The sequence below is a fragment of the Medicago sativa genome, chromosome 6 (genome assembly GCF_051527215.1).
Source record: "Medicago sativa cultivar Bolivia chromosome 6, Bolivia_mono, whole genome shotgun sequence".
NCBI lineage: Eukaryota > Viridiplantae > Streptophyta > Magnoliopsida > Fabales > Fabaceae > Medicago > Medicago sativa.
In genome coordinates this window covers 18,048,702-18,062,248 of record NC_140754.1, presented here as the reverse complement: position 1 = coordinate 18,062,248, position 13,547 = coordinate 18,048,702, and the positions used below count along the sequence as shown (strand labels likewise).

Genomic DNA, 13,547 nt, shown 5'->3' with positions numbered 1-13,547 from the left:
TTACATAAATTTAAGCTTTAACCATATTAAAATTTCTACCAACTAAAGACATGACCTAAAACTTTATGATTTGATCGCATAGCATAAAGGAAAAAATACATAAATTATTGATAACAAGAAAAGAGTTGAGCAAATGTCCGGGCCATGCGAGCCTTTCTTCATCTTTTTGCGGCTATGTCGGGTTTAAAAGTGAATTTTCACAAAAGTGAGCTTGTTGGTGTTAATGTTTTTCGGTCGTGGTTACTTGAAGCTTGTTGGTGTTGGAAGTTTGCCTATTTTGTACATGGTCCTTCCAGTTGGTGGCAATCCTCGTCGGTTGAATTATTGGGACTCTGTTGTTAATCGTATTAAGTCTCGCATGTCCGGTTGGAAAAGCAGACATCTTTCGTTTGGTGGCGTCTTGTTCTTCTTAAGTCTGTCCTGACTTCGATTCCAGTTTATGCTCTTTCTTTCTTCTAAACTCCTTCAGGTATCATCGTCTCTATTGAATCTCTTTTAATCTATTTTGTTCGTGTGAGGATAATAGGAAAATTACTTGGACTGATTGAGAGTCCATCTGTTTGGATAAGGAGGTTGGTGGCTTGCGGGTAAGGAGATTTAGGGAGTTTAATTTGGTGTTGTTAGACAAATGGTGTAGGAGGATGGTGGTGGATAGAGAGGGTGGTTTAGAATTTTTGCTGCTAGATACGGTCTAGGGGGCGGTTGCAGGCTAGTGGTCGGGAGGGGTCGGTGTGGTGGAGGGAGATGGCTAACATCTGTGATGGTGGTGGTTCAATGTTGGGTAGTTGGTTTCCTGACAATTTACATCTAAATATCGGTAACAGTGCTAGTACTCTTTTTTGGTTGGATTGGTGGGTTGGTGATGTCCCTCTTTGTGTCGTTTGTATGATTTATCATAAAATGAAATGGCTATTGTGGCACAAATGTTTGCTTGGGGGTGGGATGCAGGAGGGGAGGCTTGGAATTGGCGGAGGAGGTTATGGGTGTGGGTGGAGGATATGGTAGAGGAGTGTAGGATTTTTTTGCTAACAGTTATGTTGTAGGTTGATACTAAAGATGTATGGAGGTGGACTCATGATCCTGTTGCGGGGTATACAATCAGTGGGTCCTATTGCACGCTCACTGCCAGGACGTCTGCGACACTCTTATGGAGGAAGGATGTCCCGTTGAAGGTCTCGGTGTTTGCTTTGCGTCTTTTTTCGGAATATATTGCCTTCTAAGATAAACATGTTTCGTAGAGGCATTGTTCCTCATGAGGCTTAGCTGTGTGTTAGTGGTTGAGGTCAACAGAAATCAGAGTCCCATTTGTTTTTACTACGTCGTCTTTTTTGTCAGATTTGGCAGCATGTTCGGCATTGGCTTGGTGTTTATTCGGTGGATCCATTTAACATTCTGGATAATTTTTATCAGTTTGATACCTCTTCAGGTTTTGCAAATTCAAGATGCTCTCTCATGCAGTTGACCAGGTTTGCTAGCTCGTGGGTGATATGGAAGGAAAGAAATGACAGATTATTCCCTGGTCAAGTGAATTCACCTGCTCAGCTTCTGAAGAATTTTAAGCTTCTCTCCTTGTGGTGGTTTAAAGCTAAATTTGTTGTCTTTCCATATAACTTTCATAATAGATGCCAAAATCCTTTCTTATGTGCGATTATCGGCTATTTTTTATTCTTTTTGCTGAACGTTTGTTGTAATTTTCGAGTATCTTCTGTGGTACATCTTGTGCCGGAAAGATAGTCCGTTGTTCGTTATATATATCATATTGATTTCTTAAAAAAATATATTAATGAGAACATGTATTTATTGTTTATTAATTTTATTTTATATTGATGTACAATATTAATTGAAATAGTTTTTGTTAAAATTACTCATTTTAAATTCTCTTTTTGATGAGAATACTAGGAACAACGCATTTGGTCATTATGCTCGTGTTATAGTAGATATTAATTTTGCTGAATTTATTTTGGATAATCTGTGTGTTGAAAGAGATAATTTTGCCTTTGACATTGAGATTGAGTATGAACACCCTCCATACTTTTGTTTCACTTGTAATTCTATTGGTCATTCATCGGATCATTGTAAAAAAAGATCCTGCCAACAGAATTGCTCGTGAAAAGGTGACCACTAAAGATAATCTTGTTAAGAATGTTCCTAAAAGGCATGTTCAAGTGCAAGACCATAGGAAAATTGTGGCGGACGAAGATCCTATTATTCTCGACATAATGAGATCTAAGGAAGTAACAACTGATGTATTTGTGGTTGATGTTATAAACCCTGAGGAAGAACTATTTTATAGCCCTTCCGCTGTGACAGTTCAGGTTCTATCAGCACATGTTGAAGCAGAACTGATTAATGAAACACAAAGTGAAGACAAACAGAGCAACGAATTTCCTGATATGCGCATTGTTGGTCCTTGGAGTGACGCTATCACAGACTTGGATTATATTCAAGATCCCCCGTGTTGGTATGGTTTGAGTTCTTCCAATGTCATGGTTACTAAAGATGTTTTAAATCATAACATCGCTCTTGACTTCGAGATTTTGCGGCCATATTTGAAAGACAATGATGCTTGTGCAAGTGAGCATCGGGTTTATACTGATGAGGGAGAAAGAGAGGTAGCTATCAACTACTTGAAGAACCGCTCTCTTGCTAGAGAAGACTCATTTATTGAGGTGTCTAAGAGTAAGAAGAAGAAGGTGCATAAAGGTTTTCAGGTTCATAACACTCGTTCTAAGGGAAGACCTCCTAATTGACTTGAGTTCTATCAGTGATTTCGTTCTTTCCTTCCTATCACTTGGTTTGTTGGTTGCTTTTTACTTATTTTTTGCTTTCTTTTTCTTGTTTTTGCTTTTTCCTTGTTTGAGAAGGTTTTGGTCTATGTCCCCCTTCTCCTTTTGCTTTTGTTTCTTTTTATCTACATATTACTAGGGTGTTGCAGTTGGTTCACAATCTGCACCTCTTTTTTCCTAAAAAAAAAAATATTCTCTTTTTGACTGGATTTTAAAAATAATACATAATACACAAATTCTTATCTATTAAATCATCTCATCAACACGTGTCTTTTCGCCTATCATAAAAAAGATGATTACTCTGAACTTCTTATAAATAGATAGGTTCATTCTCAATTTTGACATCATTTCAAATGAAAAATCCAACTTCTTGAAACCTCAGAATTTTTTTTATCCATTTGCACAAATTTGAGCTTGCAAAATATTGTAAAGTTGGTCCTTCATCGGTTCTCTATCATTTGTGTATGTCTTTATGTACACATAAAGCTTTGTTGTCCCCAATTTCAAACATTTTTGTATTCTCTCAATTGATGATGTCATTTTTGTTCGGATTCTTTATTATATTTGGTCTATTGTTTTTTATGACAAAAATTAAAATAAATCCCAAAGTGACTGTGATTTTATTCCAACGGGTGTCATTATCATTTTTTTTTTGAAGAAGCTAAAATGAAATTTGTTCAAAACGCAAAGAATCCTAGCAGGCACAAGGAATGCTTGGCTAGGAGACTTAAATAGTAACATACAAAGGAAAAGTGTGCCGTATATATGCGGAACACCCATACATCAAATACAAACTTCTACAAACAAACCAAAAACACCCTCCACTAAGGTCCCCCGAAACCAACAAAAACTAAACACCAAAACCAGAAAGTCATCTCCAAAAACCAAATTTTAAACGCCCGCGCAATAGCAGAAACAAATCTTGTGCCAAACCGTTGCAAAACCCCTCTAAAATAACCAACAAACCTACCAAAAACCCGTATAACCACACTTTTCTTCTCTTTTGCAAGGCGCAGTTAAACACAGGTAAATCACCACCTAGAAAACACACCACCCCCCAAAACCACAATGAACAATTCAATTCTTGAAACAACCAACACCGTCTAAGTATTTGAAAACCACCAAAAACATAACCACCACCAAAGCACCACCACAAAAACCAGCACCAGCCACCACGAGCACCAACACAAAAGACCCAGTTTCAACACCACCATAGAAACCACCACAAACCAACACAACCAAAAATCCTTACCTTTCACCACCATAACACCAACACAAAATAGCTGCCTTTCACCACCATATCACCATCACACAACCTCCACTCAATCACCACCAAAAAACCACCTAAACACCACACTCCACCACCTCCTCACCACCACAGAAATCACCACCCCTTTGCCACCACAAAACCACCCAAACACCGCGTAACACCACCTCTTCATCACTACAAAAACCATCACCCTGTCACAGCCATTTTTCTCAACCAAACGGAGGAGGTCTTTGGTGCAGCAGCCAACCGCGACTGCAAGTTGACGCTAAAAACGAACCATATAGATATGGAGCGTATCAGACCAAATGAAGACGAAGCCGGACAAAAAACATACGAAAACAGATCCAGAGAGGAAACTAGAAAACTCCAAACCATACACCACGCGAACAAACATCCAGGTACACCCAAACACCCCACTACCGAAAAACACAACCAACAAACAACCACCAAGTTGAAACTAAAACAAACAGATCAGAACAACATAGGCACCGAAGCACTTAAATCCAGTACTGGGTACCCAACCGTAAACCTCTCTGTTCCTTGAAGGCGGCGTAACCAAAAGGAAAAGCGACGATTGAGGATTAAACAGAGATAACGATGGCCGCCGAAAGGAGACGAGAAAAAGAGCCGACGAACCGAGAACAGCCACCAGGAAACACTCACCGGTGCGGCGGCCACCGTGAGCAATCCTAACAAGGTGATGCGGATGCAAGACGCAGAAAAACGCATCACAACATGGCATCATCGCATGACCACCACCAAGAATTCTACATCTTGTGAATAGGGGTTTGAATTTGAAGGAGGGTGACTGTAACACCCACAACGTGGTACAATAACAGTGGCGGAGCCAGGCCGGCCCCGGACTTAAGCGGGATGAGTCGGACCACCGGACTGTTACAGGTACTATCGTTAGTAAGAGGAACCGAATCACATCGGAATGAGAGGGATCCGGAGGCCGTGTAGGTATGGGACTACATGATTGAAGGAAGGCTTATAAGAATTGTTAGGTACTACCCATATCAACAATATGCATCTTCTTTTCGGTAGCTTAATCCATAGGAACTCCACAGTTAAGCGTGCTTGGCTTGGAGTAGTACTAGGATGGGTGACCTACCGGGAAGTTTCCCGGCAAGCATGTGAGTGAGGACAAAGCATGCTGAAAAGACTCGTGTTGGTTTGTGGGGTTAGTCGGCAATCCTGAAAGCAGTCTGGGATGTTACACTTGGTATCAGAGCAGACCTCTCCCAGTACGGTGTGGTTCGGGGACGAACCAGGCGGAAGCTGGTAGGCATGTAACACCCACAATGTGGTACAGTAACAGTGGCGGAGCCAGGCCGGCCCCGGACTTAAGTGGGATGAGTCGGACCACCGGACTGTTACGTATCAGAGCAGACCTCTCCCAGTACGGTGTGGTTCGGGGACGAACCAGGCGGAAGCTGGTAGGCATGTAACACCCACAACGTGGTACAGTAACAGTGGCGGAGCCAGGCCGGCCCCGGACTTAAGCGGGATGAGTCGGACCACCGGACTGTTACAGGTACTATCGTTAGTAAGAGGAACCGAATCACATCGGAATGAGAGGGATCCGGAGGCCGTGTAGGTATGGGACTACATGGTTGAAGGAAGGCTTATAAGAATTGTTAGGTACTACCCATATCAACAAGATGCATCTTCTTTTCGGTAGCTCAATCCATAGGAACTCCACAGTTAAGCGTGCTTGGCTTGGAGTAGTACTAGGATGGGTGACCTACCGGGAAGTTTCCCGGTAAGCATGTGAGTGAGGACAAAGCATGCTGAAAAGACTCGTGTTGGTTTGTGGGGTTAGTCGGCAATCCTGAAAGCAGTCTGGGATGTTTCGTGTTGGTTTGTGGGGTTAGTCGGCAATCCTGAAAGCAGTCTGGGATGTTACAGTGACGGCGGCGGATCTCCTGAAGGTTAGAGGAGAGAGTATTGTCAAACAAAAAAAATTATTCTTAAGCCTTCACTGGTTAGTAAAGAAACGAGAAATACGGGTGTCATTATCATGTTGTACCTCTCAATTTTTTTTTGCTCAAAATAGGGTTTTTTTAAGTCTATTCTGTATTTAATTTTTATTGTTGTTTTAGTCCTCGTAAAATTTCTTGCACATAGTTTTAGTGACTCTTTTTGGTAAAAATGTTTTCTTGAATTATTTTACATCTGACATGACATGTTTAGAACTTATAAAAATTTCTATACAAAAAACAAGCTCAAAATTTGATTTTTTGATTCTGATTTTGTTTACTTTTACCTTGAACTTTTATTGTTTAAAAAATTTATGTTTAATTCATACCATGTTAAATGATTATAAATTTTAGTAAATAAACTTTTCAAAATTCTCTAAATATTTTTGCAAAAATTCATTCAAAAATTGAAGAGTGTAAGGATAAATAAACATTTTGACTTTATGAAGGACAAAAACTGTGCATGAAAATATTCTCATTTTGTTGGGACGAAAAAAATCTTTTTAATTTTAACACAATTAAAAATTATAATAACTAAAATATTAGGATTTGATTTGTATATAAGGCCGTTATACATTTGTTTGTGATATTTGAAAAACTAACATACAAAGTTGCATAATGGTACCTAAAAAAATGACATTGTAGTATGTATTGATTGGATCCACGTATGTGAAAAGTTTTACACTGTGAGTGCATAATAACCAACCTCAAAATATAAATATTATTCATTTTATTTCATAATTATATTTAGATTATAAATATAATCCTTGTTTTAAATAAATGGATATGATTCCTTATTTTATTTCTAATGTAAATATTTTTGTCAAAGAATATAAATTCTTGTTTTAAATAATGTAGATATGACTGCATCAGGTAACAGATCTCCATGATGAGATTTAACATTGTTGCATTTCCATGACTGAATTCGAACTCAATACATCTCGTTAAACTGGAAGAGATTCCTTATCATCTCATTCAATTGCATTTTGGTCTTTGACATGTAATTATTTGTTTACTTTTTGGTTTAAGTTTTATTTTTTAAGTACTAAAACAACATATTTAATATATTTTTAATTGATATATATAATAAAATATAAACATAGTTTTATACTAATTATTGAGTGAAATTACATATTTACTCCCTTAAGTCATTGTTATAAGACAAAAAACCACTTATTATATTTATACTACCGGTTGTGGTTCTTCCGAGACTGTGGATCATCTCCTATTTCATTGTCCACATTTTGGTTCGGTGTGACATCGCATCTTTCAGTGGCTAGGCATCTCTTTTATTGCTTCGGCGTCCACCACCGATCATCTCCATCAGTTTTGTCATTTGGCGGGGTTCCCGCATGCTACTCACTCTTTTCTGACGGTAATCTGGATGGCTATTATCTGGGTTATTTGGAAGGAAAGAAACAACAAAATTTTTAACCAGAAGATTGACACCTTGGATCATCTAGTAGATAATGTTAAATTGATGTCTTTTTCTTGGCTAAAGGCAAACATGCCTACTTACGCTTTCAGTTACCATGACTGGTGGCGGCACCCTTTATCTTGTATGGGTGTTTTATTGTAGCTTTGTTTTGTTTTGTTTTTCTTCAGGAGTGCTCTTTTATGGCACCAGACAATTAGCTGTGTTTTTTTTTGGTGGGTGGTTCTCTTTTGCACATCTTGTGCGAGATGAATCATCTATGGTGTTTTAATATATTCCATTTTGACTTGTTCAAAAAAAAATATATCTGATTTATAATATTGTTTCTTGGTCTTTTATAAAAGCTTAGTATAAAATCTTTGTAAGCCACTTGTAATTTTTTTTTTTTTTAAGGAACCACTTGTAAACTTAGTAACCTCTCTATTTGCTCATTGATCTTCACATTGATTAACTTCAGCCACTTGTGTATCTAATGAACCCGATCTTATGCCAACGCAACATTCTGCCACCTAGGCATGTGCCAACTCATATGATAATTAGAGGTGGTTAGAAGCTTTTACCGTTAGTTATATAATTAGGGCTACCGAACTCCAGAAGTATATAGTCTACCTTCGCTCTTAGACTAACATATGTGGTCTACTCACCAACACAAACATGGACATCAGACACGATACGGAGATCGATACGTCGATATCAATAATTTATGAAAACAATATAAATCAGTGTAATCATAGGTGGTGGTGTCGTGTTAGTGTCGTACATCGACGCGTGTTTGACACCACGATAAACTTAATCAAATGAGTGTATGTACTTCATAGCTTTATGATATCGCTTTAATTTCTGGAGAAAATGATTCTTTTTTTTTTGGCTTTCGCACCGGTTTCCGACCCACCAAAGGTGGGCGACTAATCTGGTTCATGCGTAGCGTAGAGGCATGCGCACTGGCCAAACGTTGTTCCCTCTGGGAATCGAACCCGGTATTCCCCGGATACGTCCTTGGCAGGAGCTCCTTGCCACTGGAGCCCAAGCAACTTGGTTGGAGAAAATGATTCTTGATAACTTAAAATTGTTCGATACATAAATTATACTCCCTCCGTTTCAAAATATAAGCAAAATTCACTTTTTAGGTTCATTCATTTAATGATGTATGTGGTTCATAATATGGACCACATACATCATTAAATAAATGAACCTAAAAAATGAATTTTGCTTATATTTTGAAACGGATGGAGTATTAAGGTTCTTTTAAACAATTTGTCTTTAAGGATACTTCCTCTGGTCACATTTATAAAAAAAAAAAACCATTGTTTAGGTTCACTCAACATCTAATGTATTTGATCTATATTACCAAATATATTAGATGTTGAATGAACTTAAAAAGTGATTTTTTTGCTTATAAATGTGACTGGAGGGAGTACTTATTAACTGGATTAAATTGAATTTGTCAATAATAAATGCATTAAGCAGGCCACTTTAATGTACACACGTAACTTCACATCACAAAGTTTACACTAGTACACTAATTTAGCATTCAAGTTCACTAAGGGGCTGTTTGTTTTGGGTGATAGGATAAGGAAAGATTGATGAAAGGATAGAAAGTAGATGGATTGATAATCTTTCCATCCTTTGGTTGCATTCTCAGCAAGGAAAGAAAGTTGTTATTTGGTGGGTCCCGCGTCCAAAACCTTTCCCCCCTGATCTGCGAAGAAAGCCTGGGTGCCATATTCACTTCCTCAAATTTACAAAATAACCCTTATCATTGAAGACTATTTTTTATTACATGTGTACCTTACATCATTTTTTGCTTCCCACGTGACATGGCTTCAAGCTTTCATATATATATATATATATATATATATATATATATATATATATATATATATATATATATATATATATATATATATATATGCTTCACACTGTTGTCAATTTTTTTTTTTAAATGACATAATTTTTATTTTTTTATTCTACTTTTTAATACTAATTTTTAATATAAGGGCCTTTATGTCATTTAATAAAACCATAACTTTCTTTCCTCTCATTTTCTTTTCACTTTCACTAATACCAAACAACTAAAAAATCATCACACTTTCCACACACTTTCTACTCAATTTCATTCCTTCATCAATCTTTCCTCATACAATCTATCCTTCCTCTTTCTTCTCTCATCCAAACAAAGCCTTAGAAAAGGTTGAGTATATGTCTCTTTCGCCGTTAATAACAATTTATTCCATCTTCCGCCTTTCTTTGTCAACCCTTTAAATATTTCTTGCTTCATTATCTATTCAATTATATATTTGAATCTTGGGTCATGTTAACTTGTGTCTTTAGGGCATATGTTAAGCAACCTAAATAAAGCAATTTTGCATTGGAAAACAGAATATAACAACTTTTAAGAAGTTGAATGCACGCCTTTTGATATGTGTATTTCTATAATGAGTATCTTAACATGTGTCTTGAGGACACAAGTTAACATTAGCCTTGAATTTTAAATCATCATATTTTTCTAATATTCAGATATCGATGCATGGAAAATGGAGACGCGTTTGTGGTTAGAATATTTTTAGTTTTAGTGTGTCATGGAATAACTTCTAACTACAAATTGTCCTTATTAAATAAAATGAAATTAGCATTAAAATTAACTAATGATTTGACTTTGATGACAATAATAATTGAGACGTCTAAAGAATTAAATATCATAATAACTAATTGATGGACAGTTTGGAAGCATGTATCAATGGTCGGCAAGTTTGTCCCAGTTTTGATATTTTTTGAGAGATTTTTTGGTCTCACATCACATAAGACATACTCTACTGTACTGATAGTAGACTAGTAGTATACATTAATTTTTTTTGACAAATACTCCATCCGTTTCAAAATGAGTGTCGTTTTAGGTGTTTACACACATATTAAGAAATACAATGATTAAGAGAAAGAGATTGGTTATTTTACCAAATTATCCTTATTAACTATTGGTTAGTTTTAAAAGTAATACTTTGGAAGTAGTGTGCAGAGTATTAATTGGAGGGTACAATTGAAAAAAAAAAGTTATTATTGCGTTGGAAACTGAAAGCGACACTCATTTTGAAACAATTTTTTTTTGCTAAAGCGACACTCATTTTGAAACGGAGGGAGTATAATAGTGGCCGGAGCGTGTATATAGTTTCAATATTATTCCGATTTAGATAACTTTATTTTCTAATAACTTTTAGAACAATTTCAATGTCTATAGTGTAATTTTTATTTTCTAGTGATTTATTTTATTTCTATTAAATAATTTTTCATGAAGGGTATTTTAAAATACATATTTTCTTTTATTTAATATAATTTTGTCTGATTCTTAAAACAAAATGTTTGAAAAGACCGTATCTCAATGAATTCATCTGTGTATATTAAAAAAAAAATTGCACATACATCTAAGTACATCTCACACTATATATATATATATATATTGGTGGAGATTTAAGTAAAAATGTTTTGCATTCATCAATTTATAAGATAATTTATAAACTTTATGGAGTGGGTGCTTGCAGTTCCACCTTGAAGACATAAAATACATCAAGGCATGGTGGGTGAATCATGAACACATGGGCTGAAGTTGGAGAGGGAACCTTGCCCATGAAATAGATGGAGTCTTGAGTGAATCGAACTCACCTAAAATATCTAGGTATTTGAATTTGGATTGCTAGAACTTTCCAATCTCTCGCATTTACGCAAAAACACTTCAATGATTGTTGGATCGAAATCAGATTATTCATATTTTAAAACAATTTTTTTTCAAACTAATATATTGAGGTTGAAATTTGAATCACCGATTTTAGAAAAAGTTAACTGTCGATTTTTCAGTTGGAGTCTTGGCAGTTGCTTAGACTTGTGAGTTGTTTCGTAGATTTTTTTTTCAGTTTTACTCGAATCTTGTAACGCCGAATCCATTACTATACTTGTTCTTCGCACACCGGGCTCATCTTGTGCTCGATGTTTGTCATATTAGTTCAATTTTCGCTTAGTGTATATGAAAAATATTTTTTGAAAGATGTCAATCAGTTCAATAAATCTTAAAAACATCTCGATTCATTGGTCTACTTAATTGCGTTCATAAAATAAGTTTATCTAATGTTTTGTTCTACTAAAACCATAAATAAAGAATCAAAGAAAAAAATATATCAAGTTGCTTATATAAATAAGAAAATAAAGCTAGATTTGTCCAAAAAAAGTATTATAGAGATTGTGAATAACTTGGTGTGTAGGCCACGATTTGTGTTGTTACCTAACCTCCAACTTGTATGAAAGTTTGTTCAATTAAATTCATGGTGGTTCTCTTTAGGTTTGAGTCTCGTATTTGCAAAATAATTGTTCATCGGATAGTGTTGTTGAGCATGTGAAAGTGGGGACATTGGGAGTTTCCACTTCAAGTATCTGGAACCAACTTAGGTATAAACAAAAAATGTGGGACAGTTCAGTATGGGTCCCTTTGTATTTTTGGCTCATTTGCGATATTTTAGATATTTTGAAAGTATGATTAATTTTGAAAAGAGATGAAAATAGATAAGAGATTTTAGTCAACTTAGGGTTATCTAAATAGCCTCTCCAAATTGAGCAAAAAAGTTGATGTATGTGATGATTCAATTAATCAAAAACATTAATTTTTGTTGATCCAAACAACTATTGTATTTAGTATATATTTCAGATTAGACAGAAGCCTACTTTGTTGATCTAATAATAGTACTCCATTAATAGGGAATTTGTGTAGAGCATAACTCCATAGCGGACCTCGTGTATGTCTCACCGCATAGGAGCATTCCTCACCACATTGTGGTCGTTCAATTGATCTCTAACTGCTTCACGCACTTTGTATAGGGTTTCTAGAGGACGATTACAATGTCTTCGACTATAAAAATGTGACTCAAGTTCAAGGTACGATAATAATTTCACCACTCCTTGCACACTTTCTTCATCAATTAGGCCGAGACCAATCAACAAACAACTCACCTAGACATTTTTCATAACAAAAGGAAACAATATTTTGTATCGGCTCCATTAGGTTGGAGTTCAAATGAAGTTGAACTGAACAACAAACTTGTTGATTTACTCCCTCCGAATATATTATAGGGAGTAAAGACCTATTAACCCACCAGGAAAAATGTTTCAATTCTTCGTTCGCCCGACCTTTCGCCTAAAGTAACATCCAAGTTGATGTATCCCCACGGGTGGGTGCTTGTCTTGTTAAACCCTTGTAGCTATGTTCTGTCGTACGATTTCAAATCTCTCTTCCTTAGGCTAAGCTTTTTAAACGCGTCTTGTAATATGATGTCCACAGAACTGCCCTCGTCGATTAAGCACCTAACGATGTCATGCCCTTGGATCCCCGTAATGATAACAAGTGGGAAAATTTCGTTTGCGCCTCCATTCACTTTCTCTTCGTTGGTGAAACCGAAGAAAGGTCGGTTCCTCTCGCCCTTCGGAACTTACGTGGCGGCGTGTACTTCCATGAGCTGGGAATCTTTCCTCCTTGCCTTGCCTTTGGTGGTGTTTCGTGGGGCAGAAAATCCTCCCATGATGGTGCCTAAAAACACGCGTCTCTTCTTGGTTTCACTAGCGTCACTCTGGCCCTTTATTCCCCCGCCTACGACACTTATCACCTTCCTCGGGGGTGAGTCTTCCCACTTTGGGGAGCGTATCTTTTTATGGGATTCATTGCGTCGGGGAACTTTTCGTGTTGAATCCCTCTTCCGCTTCTCATCTTTCTAGCATGTGTCCCTCGTGAAGCGGCTCAGCTTTCCTCTTTTGATTAACTCTTCAATCACGTCTATGAGCTAGTAGCTATCGCTTGTGTTGTGGTCGTGGCATCGATGGAAGCGACATAATCTGGATTTTTCCGTCTTTGCAAATTCTTTTAATGGTCGAAGTTGCCTAATGCCTGCTTCTTTGAACTCCGTGTTGGAGCATTCGTGTAGGATTGCTTCTCGATACACGTTTAATAAGGTGTAATCTGTGAATCGGAGGCATGAGCCCTTAGGTCATCCGCTCTCGCTGCGGCGCCTATCGTTGACAAACTAGTTCGACTGATTGCTTTT

The 13,547-nt window shown here is 36.8% G+C and overlaps 1 pseudogene; it reads left to right on the top strand.

Moving 5' to 3' along the window:
- The first annotated feature begins 223 nt into the window (after positions 1 to 223).
- On the top strand, positions 224 to 2,750 carry LOC146913366 (uncharacterized; annotated as a pseudogene).
- The last annotated feature ends 10,797 nt before the right edge of the window (positions 2,751 to 13,547 follow it).